The 22,476-nt window shown below is 26.0% G+C and overlaps 1 protein-coding gene across 1 annotated transcript in view; it reads left to right on the forward strand.

Moving 5' to 3' along the window:
• Nucleotides 1-7,444: 7,444 nt before the first annotated feature.
• LOC134836184 (extracellular serine/threonine protein CG31145) overlaps nucleotides 7,445-22,476 on the forward strand; it is a 66,052-nt gene continuing 51,020 nt past the window's right edge. Inside the window, exon 1 of the mRNA XM_063851450.1 lies at nucleotides 7,445-8,098. The gene's annotated coding sequence lies outside the window, so the exon portion shown is untranslated. The remainder of the gene's footprint in view (nucleotides 8,099-22,476) is intronic.

Genomic DNA, 22,476 nt, shown 5'->3' on the forward strand with positions numbered 1-22,476 from the left:
ACAAACAACGAGAGGAAAAAGTTTAATAAGTCCTTCGGGGTGTTTTGATTGGATCAAGAAAAATTGTTTAAAAAGTTGATGTGGTTCGATAACTTTCCATAAGCGCAATGGAATTCCAAACATTTTTTCCTACAAAATAAAATAATAATTGAATGCACCTTCTACTTCATCGTCTTCTTCATCATCATCAGCAATAGCAGCAGCGAGCATCACGTAGCAACGACGACGTCAGGTTCGGTATTGTAATAATTTGCTGTGTACTTTTCGTTATTAGTTACACAAAAAAAAACTTGAAGCGAGAGAGAATGAGAGACGAAACACGAAAAATTGGGTGCGGGAATAAGTACGGACGAGTAGGTAAAGGTGAAATTGCATTTTTAGCAGCAGCAAGTAACAATAAGGGAGAAAGGTAAAAAGTGCACGAACGTGATGAGACGTTGCTTGTTTTATTTGTTTGTTGCATGCGGTTTGCAATGCAAAAAAAATATTTGAAAGAAACTAGTTTGGATGCACTTTTTAATGATCATCATTAACTTGCAGAGACAAGCTGCTTAACATTGAATGAAAAAGGTGAGTAACTTTCGAGAGTGAATTAAAAAGAGCTATGATTTTTTCCTTTTTTATAAATTTTCTGATTTGAAGCTCTTTGGCAAAAGATTCTGGATCTCAGTGAATTACTTGACTCAATTTAACTTTTAATTCATCTGTTACAAGAGATTTGGTATTCTATGCTTTTGTTTTGTCATTTAGTGCGACGAAAAATTGGATTTCACATACATTTTCAAGTTCTCTAAAAATTCTCTTGAGTCAGTCGATTCATTTTGTTGTATTTACTCAATTCTTTGAAAAAAAGATTTCTGAGCTCCATTCGTCAGATAGTTTGGAAATCTGAAATCGCTTTGAAGGTCATATGAAGGTCATATGGTTGAGATTGGCCTACAGTTGTTAATCTTTTAGTCAAGTATTCCGGGAACAGATCATTCTTGGCTTTGTCAATAAGTTTCAGAGCATTAAAGTAAACTAACTTACCCTTTATGATGAATTTGATCCAATTTTAACAATTCGTTGTTTTCATAAAGATGAGTCTATTATCGCCATTTTATCTGAAAAAGCATTAATTAACAAAAAAAATATTAAAGGAATATTACTTTCAGTGATTCGAGATACTACACAGTAAAAAATCGCGGTGCGAAACGTGAAAAATTGATATTTTTGGCTTTTCTAAGGCAATGGTAGATTTGCGGGTACATGTTTATTGGCAAAAAATGATCTGCTCAAATCAAAATTTTTTTCACTACGACTGTTCGTTGTCTCGAGTAGATCATTTTTCACTAAGAAATATATGCTTGCAAACAAGGGCGGATCCAGAGGCGGACCCCCTCCTTACAGCTCAAAATATACTAAAAATAACAAAAAATACCCAAAAATTGACAAAAAAGATCCGAAAATTGACGAAATAGACCTGAAAATAAACAAAAAAAGACAATTTTTTGTTGATTTGTCCCCCTTTTTCTGCTCAAAATGTACTACGAGTTACAAAAATGACAAAAAAGAAATTTTTTTATTTTTTTGCTCGAATCACCCCCTTCAAGCTCTCTGCAGACATGGAAAAAGTTTATTTTTTCCCGGGAACCAAATTCATTTCCCAAAATTATATTTACCCCAAGATATTGAAAAAAATCATGAATTTAGTCAATTTTATACATTTTTTAAGTAATTCCACAAATTTTTATTTTTAAATTTTCTCATTTTACTCTTAAAAATTCAATATTTCTTTAAGATTTTTGTAAATTTCCCGGGAACGAGGTTCCCAGGTTCCCGCATTTTTTCCAGGACTGGCTTTCTGGATCCGCCCTTGCTTGCAAACCTTCCAATGCTTCAGAAAAGCCAAAAATTTCAATGTATAGTATCTCGAATCACTGAAGTCAATTTATCAAAATCGAATGAAGAACTAAGTTCGTTTAATTTCAATCTATACTTCATACTTTTTGTCTTTTTAATATTTCTTGCCTTCTTCATACTTGCCTTCAATGCTTCACGAAATCTTAGATCCAGAAAATTCCAGATAAGATTCTTCTTTTTACATCGATTTTGACAGTTTTTTGTTCACATTTTTTGTACAAGATTTCCCAAATACTATTCCAGATGTGAATCTATAAATGTTAGAAAAAAATTGAATACTTTACTCTGAATCCTTACAAAAATTTGTATTTAGACTGACAAAAAAGTTAAAACCTTTTGGCAACACAAAAGTTCGTTGCTTGCAATTTTTCATTTCAAAAGTGTCTTTTTGCACATCTGATCGCCTCTATAGACAAAATCTTCCATCCACATACTTTCTTTGTACAAAGAGCAACCAATAGATTGAAATGAAATAAAATGGCCTTTGACATTTTATAACAACATTTAAAGAAAGAAAAAAAAGAGTTTTACCACACAAACAACTTTTATACGCGTTTGTCATTTCGTTTCAATTGAATTCGTCTTCAACTCATGTGCAAGTCGATACATACCTTTCTTTTGCTGTCTTTGAACTTTTATTTGATGCTTTTACTCGATTAAAGTTGCTCGTTCACTTCTTGCAATGAAAATTAAATTTCAGTCCTTGCGCGGATCGGTGTTTAATTAATTACACAAACAATGAATAATTATTTATTATTTGAACAACGAGAGCAAAACTAACACACACACATAAATATTGTCATGTAGTTTGAGGCAAAAATAGCCGTGCGAGGTAGCATAAAATAGTAAACAATAATAATCAACATTAATGATGATATATTACCGCAATTTGATACTTTTGCCACTGTCATACGCGACATGGGGACGGTGTGTGGTATCACGATGGCGACCTGACTAAAATCTAACGATAATTACATTATTTTCTATTGATAGTTGCCCGCTGTTTGAGCAATATGAGATGTCATCGTTGCCATAGCGTGGCAAATATCCTCAACAAAAGTACATAGAATTCGACACCTCGATGATTTTTTTTTTCAAAAACGGTTTAAAACTAACAAAAAACGTTAGAACCAGACTCTTTTGTTGATTTTTCAACACTCGACTCAATTTTATCAGAAATCGATTAAAAAATTTCAACCAACGAAAAAATCCAAACAAAAAATTGATTGATATTGGTTTTGTGTGGTCGAACATTTTCCATTTATTGCAAATTTCTGTCTCTCTTTTCGACCGTAATTGTAATGCAATTTAAGTGCAATCATTTTGAAAAAAACATGTTGATCAATTTTATTGACAAATAATGGCGATGAGTATTTTTCAGCTGGAATTTCAAATAAAATTAAACAATTTTGTGTCGACACAATCCTTTTCATTCCCATAAATTTCATAATTTCTGCTCTAATGCAAAAAGAAAAACGGGACAAATATATTACCTCATGTTCACAATAAATAACGGACTTTGTCATATTTCACATTCGAATGGACAGACACACGTAAAAATATGTTGCAGTAAATTTCTGGAACATAAATAAATTTTTGTCAAAAAAAAAAATTTTTTTTTTCGCACAGATAACGTCGGGTTTGTGCATTCATTACTTTTTTTTTTACATAAAATGGGTGTTAAAATAAATGACATTGGAAAATTTAACTCGGAGAGGCGGATTTCCGCTTGATTTGTGACATTGATTTGATTTCGCTACTACTGAAGTAGTTGCGAGATTTCACATTTTCGAACTCCTCATTTCACATTTTTGAACTCCTCATTTCACATTTTTGAACTCCTCATGACCCTTTCACAATTCCATACACCTCACAACCCAAGGAACTGCCCACTGACCTTCAGGGTCCTCTAATAACTAAGAGATGAACAAAAAAACACACAGACGAAAAATCTGTTATTTACAGTTTTTTTCATTGTTTTAAAACAAAATCAACAAACGACGACAAATTATCTGTCATTTCGAGTGCATTCATATGAAATTTTCCACGCTTCACTGGATTAACTGTAAAGAACTAGTTAGAAATTGAGTTCATTAGCATTTAATGTTTAGCTGCGAAATATTTGACCTTAGTCATCCTCCTCCGTTCATTCTTATGTTAATCAGCAATTTGTTTTTACATTTCCCGCAGGACTAATATTTCATTAATTTACAACAAACTGCGCAATTGGATCCTTTTTCAATCGTTCTTCTTCTACTTCTTCATTATTATGATTAATAACAAACATGAGATTATCCTTCGTACTACACGTCATGTCAACATGTTATGGGTATGTTTTGTCCTGCGGCGTTTGTCAATGTTGCAATTTAATGCAGTAGTAAGAAAATACTTAATTCTGCAGTAGTCATCAAGTATATAACATTTTGATTAAAGCGTTGATCATTGATAAATCCCCTCAGGAAACGAGGACATAATGCAGAGTTACTACTTGTACTTGGTGACGTACATGGGAAATGATATGAAAAAAAATTTCTATCGTATTATTATTTTTTAAATTGAAACTTAATATCCTCCTATCCAGTCGACCACGACATCGAATGAATATAAATTAGGAAATTTTATATTTTTTCTTACGCGTTTTCTTTGGAAAAGTGGGACGGGTTGGATGTCTGTCTGTCAATTGGATTTTGAAATTTATTGATTTTTTTGTAAATCAGAGTATGGCTCGTGAAGAAAATAAAAATTTCAATTTTAAGAAAAAATTTGCATTTTTGTCAGTCCATTTCATGTATTAATTAACACTTTACTTTTTTGCACTTTTAATTTCTTTCTTCGTTACTCTTTCTCATTTTTATCACTTTTCTATCAAAATTCATCTTTGAGTTTTAATATTCTTTTTCTAAGAAATTTTTCCATTATGACTATTAGTTTAATATATCGATCAACAGACTCCAGTTGTTTATTCGTCGGTCAAGAAGGATCTTCGAGTCTTCAATGTATTTATTGAGAGGCATGATCTGCTTCCAAAGATTATACATTTAACTTCATTCGAGATCTTTTCACTGTTAGGACTTTTGTATATTTTGTACATGGTTTTCTATGGTATGTATTTAAAGTAATGTTCAGAGATTCAGAGAGAAGGAACGTCACTATAATCCCGGATAAGCCTCCTATAATATCCAGTCATGCCGAAAAAACGTCTAACTCCTTTCAACGTTCGTGGGCGAGGTTATTCGGTCGTGACTCTAATTCTCTCAGGGCTGCTGCCAATCCTTTCTGACTTCATTATATGAAAAGTATAAAGCTTCTCACTCCTGAAGCAAGTCTATGTCTTGAAAAGTCAACCTGAGTGGTGTATTTTGTCATATTTATTGCAATTTTTCAAGATATATGATCCTTTCATCAAGAATTATGTTGATTCTTTTCAATAGATGTACCTAAAATTGCTACCAAGATCAACTAAAACTTTTTTTAATTATAAAAAAAATCACAACTTACCTGAAAATACGCTCAAGTCCTCTTTTGCTTTATAAGTCCTTCAATCACAACACTTCATTGTTCTCGACATCATGTAGCAAAATTATTTTATTTCCAGCACTTTTCTCCTGATTGGGTCACATCTCACATCCATTTACTGCTGAAACCAATGCTTTCATTCCTTCCGAGAATTACACAATTTTTTAATCAACAAATTGTATCTCTGAATTTCAAGTGTCCGTTGAAATGTAGGTTATCAAAAAAGTTCATCCATTTTAATTCAATTTTATCTTTCAACTGTCATATCGCTTGTGATTTTTTTTTTGTTTTTTGTCTTTTCAGGATACACCACAGACGAAAAATATCATTGAGGCTGCCAAAAACTTTTTTTTGTGCTGCTGTCAGAAATTTTGTGAGTGAAAAAGGATATCACGAAAATGTCCTTGAAATGAAACAATAGTGTCTCCAGAATGTCTGGCCAATAATAATAAATATCATTTCTTTTACGGATTTTATTGTTCTTTGTTGCCATTTCGAAGCATCAGTACTTGCCGAAATAAAAGAATGTGAGATGAATCATGAAAAGAGAGAAAGAAGAAAAAAAGTTAGTGAAAGAAAAATCTGGCTAATGGCAGCAATAGCAATAAAAAGGGGAGGAAAATAGACTAAATCCGAATACTTACCGTATAGTAGGTGAATCCAAAAGATTTTTAATTGAAAGTTTATTTTTTAACTTAAAAGTATTCTCGAAAAACTTTCATTTTCAAGGTCTTATGCAATTAATCCAAACCAAGCTATAAATAATTTAATATTTTTTTCAGGTTTTAAAGCACCAACATTTTATACTTACCACTAAATGCCAAAATTTATAAAAAATTTTAATTCTTCATTTTTAATTAAATTTTGAAAAATCTGAAACTTATCTAAAAAAAAAAATTTAAATTCAATTTAAACCTAAATTTTTAATTTTCTTAAAAATTTGGAAAATTAAAATTAATCCTACCGTTATGTAGAGAATCCTTATGGAAAAAATCTTTTAAATCGTAAAACTTTAAAATTTTTAAAGAAATTTCGATTTTTTTCCAATATTTTAAGTTAAGTTCTTGGAAATGAATTATTTTAACGAAGTTTTATTAATTTAATTTATAATTTTATAAGAAATAATATAAAAAATTTTCGAAATAATTTCTAAAAAAAAACTAATGGAAAAATATTGTTCTATTAACTTCAAAATTCAGGTTCCATTAATTATCAAAAAAAAAATTCCAAATTTTTTCCCATAAAAATTATCTACATTACGGTAATAATTTTTTTGTCCATATTAAAATTTTAATCCCAGAATTTAATCTTTCAAATAAAATTTAAATTATTTCAAAGTTATCAAAAATTTTGTTAGAAATCAATTCCAAAACCAACTAATTCCTTCTTTTCTATAAAAATCCCAATTTTCCATTCAAATTATCAACTTTACGGTACCATATATTCAGACAAGTGTCTTGAAACGTAATTTATGACGAAAATATTTAGATTTATAAGTGAATTGGCGTCTCGCAGCTGAACCTAAGTACAAATAATTATCTGAATGAAAACTGTTCCTGCCTATCCACAGTGATAATTTAATTAAGAAACACGAACCACGTACAAATGTTTCTTCTTTTGTACCAAACTATAAAAAAAACACAAAACAACATTGAACAATACTTGGTAAGTAATACAAAAATATTACAGGCAGTATGAAAAAAAAACTGTAAACACATGCTATTAATATTTCTTCCATATTCACAGCTGATCCTACGACTACGGAGATTCGTTGTGTTGACATACGGCAAAAAATCATGTCGGTGTCTCCACGTAGCTCCCCCATGCTCGAATCGTGAGAGACTACTACCAACACTACACTACTATCGATTGTAGTCGGTGTATTTGGTATAGCGTCGTACGGAAAAGTAGTGTTTGTACGGCGCTGTATAGACGTACAAACACAGAGACAAAAATTTCTCTCTCTCTAATATTCTACAGAAAATCCGTACAGTTTCTTTTATTTCTCAGTTCATTTCGGGAACTGATGCCGACAAGCTTTATAATCAAATGTATTCTGACTGACTGTGAATTTTTTTATTATTATTATTTTTAATATTTAACCATATATATTTTGTATTATTCACGCTCACATGTACACGAAAAACGTAGCGTAAAGTGCTGGAAAAAGTGTAAATCGACGATAAAGTGAAATTCCAGAAGAAAACGACCACCAAGTAAGAAAAGTGTGAAATTTTATACCTACAAGTTGCAATCAAAATAATAAATAAAAACATACAACGATAGTGGGTGATATTTTCTAACCTGAAAAAAATATTGTAAAAAACCCCAAAAATAATCTGCCTTAAAAAAAAGAAAATTGAACGAAAAATTGCAATTGTAAACAATATTCCCCCGAAAAAAAAAATACTCTCGTAGAAACGTGTCGCCGTGTCGATGTTTCGACGTCGGAGGAGGAATATGTATGAGAATTAATCGTCGACGCAGCGCATCATCCATACTTATAGTACTAGTTAGTTGTCTCTCCATACAGAACCCATAGATAGACCCCCATACAGTAACATCCACGTAGCGAAGAATATATTTTTGTGTAATGATAAATCTAAATAAATAAACATTTTACGACTAAAATGTAGTAGAAACTACTACAAACTAACCACAATCGGACGACGACGTGAAGGTAAGATTTTTTTTTCTGCATTTGTGCATGACCATCTACTTTAACCTGAATTTGTGAAAACAACGAAAAAAAAATGTTTGTACCATGTCGCATCTTCTAAACTAACCAACCCGATTGTTTCGTGATGATGTGTGAGTTGACGTACGTAATTCTACAATTGCTCGATTATCTACTTGATGTTTATAAATATTTGTTTGGTACTTTGATTATCATTAATAAAATTAAACGAATGTGCGAATATATGTATATGGCATGAATGAGTTGCGAATGACGAGAATTCGCGATGTAACAAGTAACAAGTACTTGAAAAAGATTTAAAAGGGTTTTTTTTTCATTTTGAGAAAGTCTAAAGATCTTTAAATGACATTTTTAGTTATTTTTAAGGCTTTTAAAGCCTCACAATTACTTTTTTTATTCGAACACTCCAAGTTTAAGGAAAATTTTAAGACTAAGGTTCAAAAAACACTTTTAAGTCAAAATTAATTTGACTTAAGCTTAAGTTTTAAGTCACCTCAATTTGACTTAAGTTAAATTAATTAATTTAATTCAGAAAATTCTTTAAATTTCTATCAAAACAAAGTAATGAGATTTTTTTCCTGGTTAACTTTTGACGAACATAAGCTTAAACTTAAAGCCTTCTTAAGTCGAAACATTTTTTTACTTTTACACAAGTTAAAATTTAACTCTTAAGTTTGTTAAGTTCATGTTTAAGTCAATTTTTTTTGTCTTGAAATATAAAAAAATTTTGAACAATTTTAAGTTTCAAACCTGAGAAAATCTTCTAAGAACTGAATTCTATATAAATATTTTAAAGACAGAAAATGCATAAAACTCTATTTTGAAACAATTCAAAGCTAAAGATTTAAAAATTGAATTAAAAGCTTGGAATATTTTAAGAATTTAGATATTAGAAATTTTTTTTAATTGTTTTCAAATTTAAATTTTTTGATACAAAATTGATAATTTTAAAATAAAACTTTTTGAAAATACGGAATTAGAAAAATTTAAAATTTTTTCAAAAATTAGAATATGGCGTCATCCATTAATGGCGTCGGCAGTTTAGAGGGGGGTGGGGTTCATCAAATTTACGACGGATTCCGACGAGGGGGGAGGGGGGTAAACAGAAATGTACGACGTCGTAAAAATATGCCATATTAACGGTTTAAAAATTTTTCGTTTTGAATTATTTTTTTTTATTATCTTTTTTTTTTTAATTTTCATTCAATTGAGTTTTAGTTTTCAAATTTTTCACGAGCTTTCATTAAAATTTGAACTGATACTAAAGATTTCCTGTATTAAAAATAAATGTTAAAAGAAAGACTTCTAGTTCTTTTTTTGTACAGATTTTGAAATTCTTTTAGAATTATCTATATACATTAAAATAATTTATTAATTTTTTTTAAATTATAATCTGAATTTCTTCTTTAAGAGTAATAAAGAGGTTACAAAAAACAAAGCGTCTCTAATACTTTCTAATAATTTTTAAAATAAAGTTTGAACCATTTGAAACCATTTTTTAGACATTTTCTAATTTTTTTCTTTAAAAAAAATTAAATTTAAATTTTTATCCAATTTTTTTTGTCTCAATATGTCTCAAAAATTTTTTAAAAAATTTTTTGTTACAAAAATTATATCGTAAAATCTAATTTTTAGGCCACACGCGCATCTTCCTTCTCAAAACACCCCAAAAAAACCCGAGCAAAACCCATAAAAGGCCTATCAAAATGACCGATCATCAACTTAATTTTGTTTTCGCGTGCTTTTGTACCGCTCACTCGACCTTGAGAACACACGACGAAAAATCGATCATTTATGGCTCACCTGTGGTTTTCGTCATCGCGTCGCATCTCCAACTAATGACCATAATTGAAAATTCACTTAGAAACACGCCTGATCACGTTGATCGCCATTTTCAATCAATGACGGTGATTAAATCAGCAAAACTAGTAGAAAAAGAGAAAAAAAATGATAAAAGTGAAACATGAAACCGTATTTGGACTTGCTTTCATCTTCATTAGACATAGATAAAAGACGAAGACATGTGCTGGTAAATGAACCACATTTCTCGAATATTTTACGCTAAACATGCGTTACAATTATTTTTTCAGGGTCGCGACCTTTCTTTCTTTTTACGTGATATATTCATGCGTAAAAATACGTGATTCGAAAAAAAATATCGTCAAAAAAAATTTAAACCGGCAAAATATTAGGAATTTCTCTTAATTAAAAAATGACCGGACCAGACAAATCCTGTACGAGCCTATAAACACGTGCTCCGTACGTAATTTACCGTTACATTATCACAACACTGTTACATCTTCAAAGTTTGTTTCTTTTATTTATTTCAGATGTTTTTTTTTTATTTCGTGTATCTACGGTTTCGTTGCGCATACATTAATCATGATGAACTACTTTTTATCCGTAGTTTGGCGTCATTATTACATAAATTTGTTTTTAAACTCAGATTCATTGATATTTTTGGTCTGGATTTTGAAATGTAGCATCGTTTTCTGTCTAAAATAATTGTGAGTGGGTTGCAAAATAATCATCAGATGTTAAAGTACAATTTTATTTTTTTTTTATAGAATATTGACCTGATGTTTTAACATAGAGCCTTGGGTACAAGAAATAAATAAAAAAACACAATTCTATTTTTAATCTTGAATTATTATTACGTCTATTTAGGCAGGACTAATGGGAAAAAGTGTAGCATATTGGTGATTAATGAGAATTTTTTTAAGTAAAAACTTTTTTTTTAATTTGAATTAGCGGAAAGCGATTTTCAAATTTTTAACGAATATTTATTTTTTTAATTGATATTTACTTAAAAATTTTTGTTAAAATTTAAAAGTAAATAAATTTTTTAATTAAAAATTAAAATTTTTAGGTAAAAAAAATAAATATTTTGTTTTATAAAATTTTTATTATTTATTTTTAATAGAAAATAAATGAAAAAATTTCGAAATTTACGTAATTTTCGAATTTTTTTTTCTTAAATTATAAATTTCTTTTCGAGCATTAAACTGATAAAATATATTTTTTTTAAATTTTCTTTTATAATTTAGAAAATAAATTTTATATTAAAATTTTATTATTTATTAATTTTTTAAATTTAAATTTAAATCATTTTTAAAATAATTATTTTTTTTATTTATTTTTTTATTAAAATAAAATTTAAAAAAAAATAAACTTATTAAAATAAAAATTTTTTATAATTATTTTACTCATTTCATAAATATTTTTTAAAAGTTTGAATTAGCAAAAAGCGATTTTCAAATTTTAGCGGTTCAATCGATAAACCGCTAAATTTCTACAAACGGTTTGAACTGAAAATTAATAATTTTTTTGATAAAAATTTTTTATTATTTTACTCATTATAAATTTTATTTTTTTAAAAAATTTCAAATTTTATCAAATTTTACAAGAAAAATTTTTTTGATAAAAATTTATTAAAATTTTATTTTTTTAAATAGAATTTATTATATTTTACAAAAAAATCAAAGAAATTTTTTTAAAAAATTAATAACATTTTTGCGAATTGTAACTACCTCAAAATTTGATTAAAAGACACGTCAGCTGCCCACTTTTTTACGTCTTTTCACGCGAATCTAACAAGATCAAGATTTATCAGACAAAAATATTTGTCTTTTTTCTCATGAGACAATTTTTTGTCGTCTACGAGTAAATAAATAACACAAAATTGCGATAAAAAGTTGATTGTTTCGAGTGCAATGTCGTTAAAAACAAAACAAAAATTTGTCATTTTTTGATAAAAAGAGAGATTTTTAACAATCAAAAATTAGTTCAAATCGCTTTTAAAAAAAATTATCTTATCGTTTCCGGACAGATATCACTCAAAATTACCTGTTCCATGTGTACGACTATGTGAAAAGTGTGTATGAACAGCTGTACTTGTACTCACAACACGTCACGTCACATTCATGACAACAAATTAACCTTGATATCTATATAAACATATTGAATATTCAGGACAGTTTTATAATAATTTTTACCATTAAATTGCTGTTATTATCGTTCGTTGTTGTTGTTCAGGCAGCTACTCATCCATTTCCACTGTTATCGCGCATTTCATGACGATAATTGACATTTTGAGTGAATTCCCGGAATTTTGTGTCTAACAAAAGTTCAAGGTTTATTGATTTACTCATCATCACTCAAGAAAGACATTTTTGCGAAATTGTTAAAAAAAAAAGTTACAAAGAAGTGTCAATTATTTATTTGCAATTCTCGGGAATTTTCACACTTGAACAGTTCTCAGTAATTTTGCGCAATTTTTTAAATAATTATTTTTTGTCGGATGACTTTTAAAAAAAAATTGCGTTATCAAGACAGATCAAGAGATAAGAAATTTAAATGAAATTTCAAGTTCAATGTTCGTTCAACAGACACAAAAAACCTCAAAGACCGACAAAAAGTTTCAGTTTTTGTGCTGCCAAAATGTCATCGCTCTTTATAGCAGCAAAACTAAAGACCGCAAATCGACTGTCATTATTTCATTCATTTCAATAATAATATCGAAAAAAAAATATATAATAATAATCAAATTTCCGATGCAATTTTTTTCTGTCGGTATATGGGAGACGTAGCTAAGCTCGCATTAATCTACTTCCATTTCAAGAGTTATTGCAAATTTATTGAATAGTTGGAATGATTCGAATAATAAGCAGCGTTTTTTCCTCTATTTATTGTCGTGGAAAAAAACGTAGTGTCGACGTGGGTTGTTTTGCGTCACAGAATAAAGAGATTGAAGGGAAATTGATGGAAAGTCGTTTAAAAAGTAAATTTATAAAATGGCGTTCTTCTGTACGTGATAAAAGATAATTTTTATTTTTTTTTTTTCAATTTATAAAACTTGAGAGAGAACAAGACCCTCAGAGAAATCAAAATTGGATGAAAACTTCAGTTTTGAGATATTTCGAATTTATTTGAAATCAGATCTTTACTTTTTAGTTCCTGGATTAGCCACAAGATGGCGTCTTGCGATTAGAATTTTTTAGGAAAGATCTCTTAATACTTTTCAGGCAATTTTCTGACATAAAAAATTAAAATTTTTGTCTTAATTGAAGCAGGTTAAAGCTTCAAACCTCAAAATGTCACTTATTTATTAATTTTGACAGATGCTTAAATTTTGACCGATAAACAAGTATTTGGGCAAAAAATGCAAATTTTAAGATCAATTAATAAAATTTAGTTGAAAAATTTCTCTTTGAACTTGCAAACTTAAGTCAATAGAGTTTGCACATGACTAGAAAATGCTAAAAACAGATGGCGCTGTAAATATTTTTTGCAATGAAATATGAGTTTTAGGGATAATTTCGTATTTAATTTTAATTAAAAATTAGAAATTATATAAATTCTTTAAAAAAAATACCACAATTTACAATCTGTAGGAATAAATAATTAAAAATTTCTTATTAAAAGTGCCCTCTAGCGGCAAATGTTCTTTAATACAAGTTCTAAAAGCGCTTCTAAACTGATATTTGACCAAAAAAGACTCAATCGACTTATAAAATAGTAAAATTGTAATTACTATGTATGTTCATTCATTATGATTTTCAAAGTAAAAGTGCCATCTAACGGCAATTTTTAAAAAATTAAATTTTTGAAATAAACCTGAAGTATTTGATATCTCAAATTTATTACAAAAATTGTAAAAATTTAAGAAATTTTTGAATTTTGAATAAATTTTTAATTTTACAATAACAAATTTTTTAACAAAAGTGCCATCTAGCGGAATTTTTCTTAAATAATTAAATATGTTAATAAACCTGAAGTATTTTTTTGGTAAAAAAAAATATTAGAAAAATTAACAAGTATTGAATTTTCGATAAAATGTTATTCTATAGAATAATTTTACTTACAAAAGTGCCCTCTAGCGGCAATTTTTTCATTCAACTCTTTTATTCAATAAAAAAAAACTCAAACAAAAACTATCACGAATGCCTTTTCAAATTAAATTCCGCCATCAATAATAAAGTCATTACTGCAAAAAAAGCACGTTGCACATTTTTATTATATTTATTGAAAATAATTGAATAGACCTCTCTCTCTCATTTTTTTGAATAGTATCACTCCATTCCAGTCTATTACGGCAGCAGCAGCAGCAAAGGGTGGCACATTACGTCTATAATTGTAAAAAAAATAATAATAATCATAGAATAATACACACGGATAGAAAAACTATAAAACTATAAAAGAGAATTTTATTCGTCATGCACATGCGTGTAATGGCATTGCATGCAGTTTGTTGTTGTTGTAGTAATAAAATCCATAATAATGCATCTCTCTTTTGACGTCGATGTGTGTTTGCATTCCTCGCACTGCATTGATGTGCAAATATGCTGCAATTGTGTTCGGATAGAAAAAGGACTGTGGGGTTAAAATAAACATTCTTTCAAGGAATTTTTCCATATTTAGCGCGATGCAAAAAAAAACTGGGTCACACTTTACAAAGCTTAGGAGCGAGGGTTGAAAAAAAAATGTAGAAGGTCTTCTTTAAATTAAAAAAAAAAAAATGAATCATTTCGCAATAATATCAATTTTCTGCTTCATTATAAAATATAAAGTTTGTTTATGAATTATTTATGACTTGTTTATACTTTTTTTTTCGCTTCTACAACGAGAAATAAATAACATCGCATCTTTTACATGCGAAACAATAAAAACTCTTGATCAGTTCACTGTGAAAATAACAAATAACAAAAATTTGCATAATAACTGCGGAGCAAGAAACAAAATACACACAACTTGAAGTCAAATCCGTGCATTTCCGTTATAAAAATTCGCAAGTTCTGACGAGAAAATTTTTATACAGAAAATAAAATTACTGAATAATAATTATTATTATTTTTACATTAAAGAGAAAAAAAATGTTGTGAGAGAGTAGAAAATGTGTGAGAAGAAGTTGATAATTAGTTTGTATAAAAAAAAATGGTAAATTAAGAGAGATAATGTCTATTATATGAAGAAGTGCCGTTAGATGACATAGGTGAATTCATGCGATGTGTGAAAAAAATCTTTAAAAAGGGATTTTTAGCGATGTGGGAAAAGATGATGAAAGTGTATTTTTTAAATGATTTTTTAATAATTTTCTTTGCATAAAAAATTATAAATTTATTTTTAACATAAGAAAAACAAATCACAAATTCTTAAAATTTTTCTCAAAAAATTTTTTAGTATAATTTAAAAAAAAATAAATTAAAAAAAATTATATAATAAAATTATTTTAAAAGAATATTTTTAATTTGTAATATTAACATGAAATTTGTTTTAATTTTTTTCAATTGAAAAATTAATAAAATTTATTACAATTTAAAAATAAAAAAAAATTAAAAAAAATATATATAAAAAATTATTTTATAAGATTTTTTAATTTTAATTTATGTTAATATATAAAAATTAAAAATTTTTTTTTTTAATTTTTTTGAAATAAATATTGCGGCATTTTTCGTCTTTTTGTAACTAAATATAAAACAAAATTTTTAAATAAAAACTAATTAAAAATTAATTATAAATAAATTAGGCCATTAAATTTACCATTTTCTTGAAACTTTGATAATTATTTTTAAATTTTTTTTCGCATGAAATCCCCATTTTTATGAATTATTTTGGAGTTTTCCGAGTTTTGTAAAATCATAAAGGGAGAAAAAAAAATAAAAAAAAATTAATTTTTTTTACTAAATTTTTGACGTTTTTGAACGTTAATCGTTAATTGAAGACATTAAAATAATTTTTACTTTTATTATTTTAAGTTTTTAAGTCAAAACTTTAATAAAATTTCGCAAAAATAAATTTGAGAAAAAATAAAAAATTTCTTCAATAAAATGGACTCAAAAATTTTCATCAAATTTTCAATTTTGTTCAGATAATTTTTTATGAAAAGTTAATTCATTTCTTATATTGAAAATTTTAATTTTTACTGGACATTTTATCGTTTTTTTGAGAATTTCTTTTGCATAAATGAAATAATTAAATTTAATGGCCTTAAACATAAATAAAAATAAATTTAATAAATTAAAAAAAATACTACAAAAAAATATTTAACCTTTATATTTTTTTTTATAATGAAATCATTTTTTTCATACTTTCTACAATACTTTTGTAATGATTTTTTTTACATAAAAAATTATAAATTCAAATATTTATGTTAGAAAATAATTTTTTAAAAATTTTTTTATGAATTTAAAAATTTAAATTTATTTTGTAAAATTATAAAAAAATTAATGTACATAATAAAACTATTTTATAAGATTCTTTTAAAATTTTTAGGTATACCGTAATGTAGATAATTTTTATAAAAAAAATTAATTGGTTGGGGTTTCCGTTAAAATAAAAATTGCTAATAATTAATTTAATTTTGAAATTAATAGAACAATATTTTTTTACTGCTGGAACCATTAATTTTTGGAAATTTTTTTTTCAAATATTCAAATATTTATTTTAGAAAATATTTTTTTTTTATTTTTTTTATGAATTTAAAAATTTTAATTTATTTTGTAAAATTATTAAAAAATTAATGTACCTAATAAAACTATTTTATAAAATTCTTTTAAAATTTTTAAGTATTAAAAAAAATATAAAAATATTAATAAATAAATAATTTAAATACATTTATAAAAAATTTTAAAATAATTTAAAAATAATAAAGAATTATAAAAAAAAATATTTTATGAAAATTTTTTGCAATATATTTAATTTTTCATGTTATCATTAAATAATAGAAAATAAATTTAAAAAAATATATCAAAATACATATACCTATTATTTTTTAATTCCTTTTAAGAAATTTTGCAAAAAAAAAAAATTTCATGAAATATATTAATTATTTATAAAAATATTAATTTTTTTCCATGAAAATTTTTAATAAAAAGTTTAAAAAAATCACAGACAGACAAAATTAACTCTTAAATCGATGAATTTTCCATTTAGAACTTATTTCATTTCAGTAACTAAGAATACTTAGTAGCAGCAGAAGAAATGTCAACGACATGCATGAATGAAACTTTGTAACGCAACAAAAGAACAACAAAGTACTACGTTACACAGAATAACTACATCATTAATTAAAAACTTCCGTTAAAATTAGTTACAGAACTTTTCCTCATTGCCTCGTTTTTTTTTTGTAAATGTGTCGCTTTGAAAAATATAAAACTCATAAACTATCGAAAAATCTAATCATGTCATGCTTATTTTGTACTTTTCAAAGCAATTTCCAAGTCATAAATTTTTATCTAGACAATTCTCGGTATTAAATAATAAAAAAAAAACTAAAATTTCCGTGATAATTTTTTATTTGTTAATAATAAGCCTTTTTTATGACGAGTCATGACTTTGTTGACGCTCGCTTCATTGACATAATTACAGCTACTTTGATGTTCGTAGAGGAAAAAATTAAAAAAAAAAAACTTTTTCTCCGATTACATTAACCCACAAACATACTCCGGCAACTCTTTTGTGTCTGTTTCTCGTGAGTAATTACAGACTTTTACCCCGTTAATAATAAATAATGATGGCTTGGACATGTGACAAGCGAGTAAGGTACACATAATTTTCGATTGAAAATCACTTTAAAATGCTTGAATGCCTTCGATAGCGTGCCACAATTTTTTTTCGTCGTCGTCAATGAAACCGATTTTCAAAGAAATTTAACTTAGTTTCATGAAACAAGAAAAAAAAATAATAATTCAGGAAAAGAAATTCAAGTAACAACTAGAGTGCTGATGATGATGACGATGATGATGAATAAACATAACAAACACTTGAACACAAAAGAAAAGCAAATAAAAGTGTTTATTCACTATTATATTTTTTTTTTTGTATTTTTTGCAAGTCTGATTCATGTTAAGTCGATTTCTTAACCAGAAACAAGAAATTATGTGAAAAAGAAAACCAGACAAACAGATCGTCTTCCATACGAAAGTCTAGATTTCATACAAAATTCACACTGAGCATTAACACGAGTCGAATTTATGAATATTAATGAATGTAGTAATTTTTTAATGGTTATTCAATGAATTTTTTTCCGGATTTTCTTGTTTTTAATTTAGGTGAGATGAGACGGTAATGAGAGTTATTTTTTTTAAATGAAGTATCGAAAATAGGTTAGAATTAATTGTTGAAAGTCATTAAATAAGTTACAAATTTTTCAAAAGATCATAAAAGTTGTATTTAAAAAAAAATGACAAAAAACTGACGATCTAAGTTTTGGCGCCAAAAATCTTGAACATAACCTCAAATTATTTAAAAGCTGTTTATGAATGAATTGAGCTTATTTTAAATCAATTTTTCACTTTTTGATATTTATCTATAAGATAAAGTTATATTTGTGTTAAGAAAATTAAAAATTAAGGATCTAAATTTTGGCGCCAAAAAATTTGAACATAACCACAAATAATTTAAAACTACTTTTTAAATAAATTGAACTTATTTTAATTCAATTTTTCATTTTTTGATATTTCTTCATTTTTAAAAATTCTAAACATAACCTCAAATTATTTTGAAGTAATTTTTGAGTAAATTAAGCAAATTTTAATTATATTTTTTAAAATTTTGACAAAAAAAATAAGGATCTAAATTTTGGCGCCAAAAAATTTTTAAGATAACCTCAAATTGTTTTGAATAACTACATAAGTAACTTGAGCAAGTTTTTATTATATTTTTTATTTTTGATATTTATAAAATTTATTTCGTTTATTTTAGAAAAAAATGTCAATTTTACTCTTTTAAAAATAAAAAATAAGATTTTGGCGCCAAAATTTAAAAAATAACCTTAAAATGATCCTAATAAAGAAACTACAAAAAACTTCGCAATATACTTCAAAACTGTTGTTTAATTTACATATTTAATTTTGCCTGTAGGTATGGTTTTAACAAGCCTTAACATGCCTAAAAAGGGTGCGAAGTACAATCTATTACATAAAATTGCTTAAACTCAAATATTTAAGTTCATAATATTGAGCTTTCATCAGCTTATCTTCAATTATAAAACTTAAAAAAACAATAAAGCGGATTTTTGTTTATTTAAAGAAAATTTTAAAAAGACTTATAAATCGATAAAACCACAAAAATCTCTTTAAAAAATCATTACCACGCAAAAAGGTGCATTAAACGCCATATCGCGCCAATCAAAAGTTCATTAACCATCTACTGGTTAATGCAATATGACAAAAACTGCAATTTCTTTTCATACAGAAAAATCGCTGACATTGCCAATTATGCAAAATTTTGAAAGTTACGAACTTTCTGCAACGATGACACCTTTGCATTGTGATTAACTCATGCTCAATAACTCGATACTCATAAATTTTCAAACAAATCCCGCATGATTCGTTGTTACAAGATAAGTGAATTGGAATTTACGACCACCTTTGAACACCTCTCACAGCATTAAAAACAGCGATGTCTACAACTCAATTCATGTTTTTTTTTTGTTTTGCCTAAGAAACTACTTGAGAGGCATGAAGCACGACTTGCATAAGAGAAACACCTTCGTGAGATGTCATTAAGCCAAATATAAAAGACTCATAATGCACCATTTAACACTTATCGCGATCAGATTTGGCTGGAAGATAAACAACGACTTTTTGTCATTCTTTTTTTGTTTCAACATTTTTAAAGGCATTTCAAAAAAAATAGAAAAATTCAATTAGCTTCAGAAATTAACAAAACCACGTGGTTTAAAAAAATTATTAAAATTAAATTATTTAAATTTAAAATTAAATTTAATAAAATTAAAAATAATTATTTAATTAAAAATAAATTTAAAAATTAAATTCAAAAATTTAATTTAAAAAAAAAAAATTAAATTAAATTCAAATTAAATTAAAATTGAATTTAAAATTAAAAAATTAATTAAAAATTTAATTATAATAACATTTAAAAAAATAATTAAAAATTAAATTAAACTAAAATTAAAATGTTTAAATTAAATTAAATAAGATTAAAAAAAATTAATTAAAATTAATTAAAATTTAATTAAAAAATTAAATATTTAAAAATTAATTTTATATTAAGTTCAAAGATTTTAAATTTTGTTTTTAATTTTATTTATTTTGTTTTTAATTAAAAAAAAAAATAAATTAAATGAGTTTGAAACTAATTAATTTGAATTTAAAATTAATTAAAAATTTGTATGAGATAACAATTAAATTAAAAAATTAATTGAAAATTAAATTAAAAAACAATAATTTTGAAATTAAATATTGTTTAATTAAAAATTTTGAACCATTTATGAAAATTAAATTAAAAAATAAATTGTATTGAATTAAAATTTCCAATTAAAATTTAATTTAAAATGTCAAATTAAAAATTTATTAATAAATTAATAAAAAATTAATTAAAAAATTAAAAGCTTTGAATTTTTAAATAAATAAAATTTAAATTAAAATTTAATTTAGAATTAATTTAAATTAATTAAAAATAAATTAAAATTAATTGAAAATGAAATTAAATAAACCACGTGGTTAAAACCTAAATACGATATCATTTATTATTTTTTCTCCAAACGAAAACTTTTTAAAAATATCTTTTTCGTCGCCCTTCTTTTGTACTCTAATAATAAAACAGAAAATAGACAAATGCAAATAAAAAACAAAAATTATTAGGCCAAACGCTTCTAATTTCAGGTTTCAAGTTTTCACGAGCTAAGCTGAGTCACTACTTGATTTTGAGTAGAGAAATGTAACAAGAGGCATGCGTGAACAAATTATGCTTCAACAAAGAAATAAAAAAAAAAATAAACAGTGAACTATATTCACAACTTTTAATACAGCAAAAGGAAAAATTCGTGAGGTTCCACAGATTTTTGTGATTAACAATAAAAAATTTTAATAATAATGAAACTCTTTTTAGTAGCAACCATATTTCGTAAAAAAAAAAAATAAATAATAAAAAGAGGCAAGCAAGCAGTGAACTATGGCATGACATTTTTATGATAAGTGTAATTTTATTTTTCGAATGCACGACATTTGTTCAAAGAAAAAAATATCATTGCAATCATAACAAAATTTTTAAGTATATGGCAATGCATGAATTGAACACTTTTTGTGCTCTTTTTGTAAATTGTTTTTTTTTTATTTCAAAATAGACACAGCTGTAGGTAGAATGGGTGCATTTTAAAGGCACGAAAGACAAAAAAAAGTGAATGGATCAAGATTTTTTGGGTGTGATCGACATGAAATTTTTTTCAGTTAGAATCACACTTGAAGAGTTTTTTTTTAAATGAAGAGCAAATAAGAGAAATACAAAATAATGAAAAGTAAATAAAAACGTCAAATTGTTACTCGACGTGCGTCAATGAAAGCGAAAAGAATTTGTACACGTCAATTTCTGGCTACTTCTGTTTATTTTTTTTTTTTTGTTTTTAAATTTTTGTTAGGGTTTTTACGTGTCTTGAGTACTTTTTGACGGCGATGAATGAATCAAAATATGATCTCATATTAAATAATGTTGCTCTTCTAATTGGTTCCGCTACTTGAATTAATTGTATTAGCTTGGCACGAACGATTTTGTGGAAATTTTTTTTTGGGAGAGGAAAGGCGTCGTTGTTTATCAAAATTAGTTTATTGAGCATTTCCGTGATTAATTGTAATTGAATTGTGATGAAAACATAAACATTTGTTACAAATTTTGCTTAAAAATTGCAATTTTGTAATTTTGAGGTTATGTTTGGATATTTTGGCGCCAAAATTTTTAACCTCAATTTAATTGATTTTTTTTTTTAATTTTTTATTCAATTAAAAATTTTATTTTCTGAAATTAAAAAATTATTTTAAAAATAATTAAATCATATTTTTAATTAAAATAATTAATAATTTTGGCGCCAAAAATATTTACCTCAATTAAATTATTTTTTTTTAAATATTAAATTTAATTAAAAATTTAATTTTCTGAAATAAAAAAAAATATTTCTATTTTTTAAAATACCTATTTAAAAAATATTTTATTTATTATTTATTATTTTTAATAATTTAAAAATATAAAATAATTTAACTATTTTTAAAAAAAAAATAAAAAAAAAAAAAAAAAAAAATATATTTCTTTTAATTTGAGGTAACAAAGAACCACAAACCGGTTCGAGTGACATTCAAAATTTAATTTTTTGTAAAGATCATAAATTTTTTGCCTGGATCAATAACCTCGCGCGCGTTAAGTGCAATAAACGTGCATTTAAATATTCTTCGTTTTTGTTCAAAAAAAAAAAAATTTACACTAAACAGACAAACCCGACTCGATTGAATGACGCCAACGCCGAGATATGTGAGCATCTTGCGCCATTTTGTACGAAAAATTAATGATTGGTTGTTAATTAACACTAAATTTTGTGATATTAGCGTTTCGTAAAAAATGAGAGTTCATTA

The sequence above is a fragment of the Culicoides brevitarsis genome, chromosome 3 (assembly GCF_036172545.1).
Source record: "Culicoides brevitarsis isolate CSIRO-B50_1 chromosome 3, AGI_CSIRO_Cbre_v1, whole genome shotgun sequence".
Lineage (NCBI taxonomy): Eukaryota > Metazoa > Arthropoda > Insecta > Diptera > Ceratopogonidae > Culicoides > Culicoides brevitarsis.